This window comes from Camelus ferus, chromosome 9 (genome assembly GCF_009834535.1).
Source record: "Camelus ferus isolate YT-003-E chromosome 9, BCGSAC_Cfer_1.0, whole genome shotgun sequence".
Taxonomy (NCBI): Eukaryota; Metazoa; Chordata; class Mammalia; order Artiodactyla; family Camelidae; genus Camelus; species Camelus ferus.
The window spans coordinates 79,294,530-79,296,457 of record NC_045704.1 but is presented as its reverse complement, the minus strand read 5'-3'; the positions used below and the strand labels follow the sequence as shown (position 1 = coordinate 79,296,457).

At 43.9% G+C, this 1,928-nt stretch overlaps 1 non-coding gene across 1 annotated transcript; it reads left to right on the top strand.

Annotated features, from left to right (window-relative positions):
* The first annotated feature begins 1,241 nt into the window (after positions 1-1,241).
* TRNAS-AGA lies at positions 1,242-1,313 on the top strand. Its single transcript has one exon. It is a non-coding gene; the product is annotated as a tRNA-Ser (tRNA).
* Positions 1,314-1,928: the final 615 nt, after the last annotated feature.

Here is a 1,928-nt window from a genome sequence, read left to right as displayed (position 1 = left end):
TTATGGGACCTGAGGAGGGTGGTGGTTGTGGGAACTCTCAGATTTGCAGTTAGCCAGGTAGAGGTGTGGGTAGCCAGGGCACCTCGTTTTGCCTGTTGTCTGAGGTGGAGGCAGACCTGCGGGACACTAACTCTGGAAGTTCGTGTCAGAACTGAGTGACGTTGCTGGTGTTGGAGAACTGGAACATGGTGTGAAAAACTCCCACAGCTTTGGTGTCCAAAGCAGCATCAGAAAACATACTCAGCAATGAACATACCAAGCACCAAGGAGGAGACACAAATGTAATAGATGGTCATTCAGAGGTTGCAATCAATCAGGGGTTGAGATGCACATGAAAAAATGCACAATTCCAAATCATTTTGGTAAGTGGCCAACAAGTGAATGGCTGTATCCCATTAGGCTTTGATTTGACCTTGAAGTACCTTTCAACTCCAATATAATTTCAATTTATATATATTCTAAGGTGCACAGACTGTAGATTTTATAAGAGAAGAACAAGGAGCAAGCAATGGCTCCTACCTCCACGTGGCCTCAGAGACTCTTGGTTTCAGACTCTGCTTCTGGAAAGGTCTGCCACCTTGACCAGCATGGCGGCTGGCACAGCAAGAGAGCTGGGTGTTAGCTATTGCTAGCTCATAGAGCACTGGAATCCCCGTGCCGAAATGAAGGTGAGGTTGGCAAACTTTCTAAGAGGCTTCCTTGAGCCACACACTCAGGACACAGCACTCAGCAGCTTCCTCCCTGACATTTTATGGTTTGTTTTTATTTTTTTCCAAGTAGGAGGTACACAACAGAGGCTCCTCCTGTAGCTGGGAAAAGACTTTTTAATATTTCTTGGATAGATGTAGTAATGATTACACTTAGTGAAGGAAGTCAGACAGAGAAAGACAAACATATGATTATCACTTATATGTGAACCCCTCCCCAATGACAAAAATGGACTTATTTACAAAACAGAAACAGACTCACAGACATAGAAAACAAACATGGTTACCAAAGGAGAAAGTGGAGTCAGGTGAGAGATAAAATAGGAGTTTGGGATTAGCAGATAAAAACTATTATATATAAACTAGATAAAAACAAGCTTGTATGTTTAGCACAGGAAACTATATTCAATAGCTTGTAATAACCTATAATGAAAAAAATATGAAAAAGAATATATATGTATAACTGAATCACTACGCTGTACATCAGAAACTAACACAACATTGACTATACTTCAATAAAAAAAAATTTCAGGGGAGGGTCTGGCTCAGTGGTAGAGCGCATGCTTAGAATACACGAGGTCCTGGGTTCAATCCCCAGCACCTTCACTAAAAATAAATAAATAAACCTGATTACACCCCCCAAAAAAAACCATTTACTTGCTTGATTCTGAATTCCCACCTCCCCCAAGTACATTTGTGGCTTTAAAAGTGCTAAAAAGCAGGAGGAGACACTGAGAATTCTGAGTAGGTGGCACAGTCACCTGTGCACCCAGGGGTGATGTGAAGACCTCTCGAAAGGCCTCCTGGCCAGAAGTACCTCCCTATCTCCTGTGGGACCTGGCGGCATTTCAGTCCTCAGAAGCCCCTGAGAGTGATAACAGCTTAGAATCCTAGAATCGCTGAGGTAGAAGGGAGCTGGGGGATGATTTAGCCCATCTCCTCACTTCACAGTTCAGCAGAGGAGTTGATTTGTCTGGGGTCTTGTACCCAGGACAGCGGCCACGCTGGGATATTTCTATGTATTGCCAAGACTTGTTCAGCAATATTAGGCTACCTGCTTAATCCACAAGCAGAGAATCATTCGCTAACTACAGACATGACCCTTGGGGGGATGTCTCTAAGGAAGCATAGCCTAAAGGGACCAATGTGTCAGGAAGAAGAGGAGGGCCCAAGAAGCTCTAGGAACACCAGCCACAGTTCTTGTATCTCCCCGGGAAACAT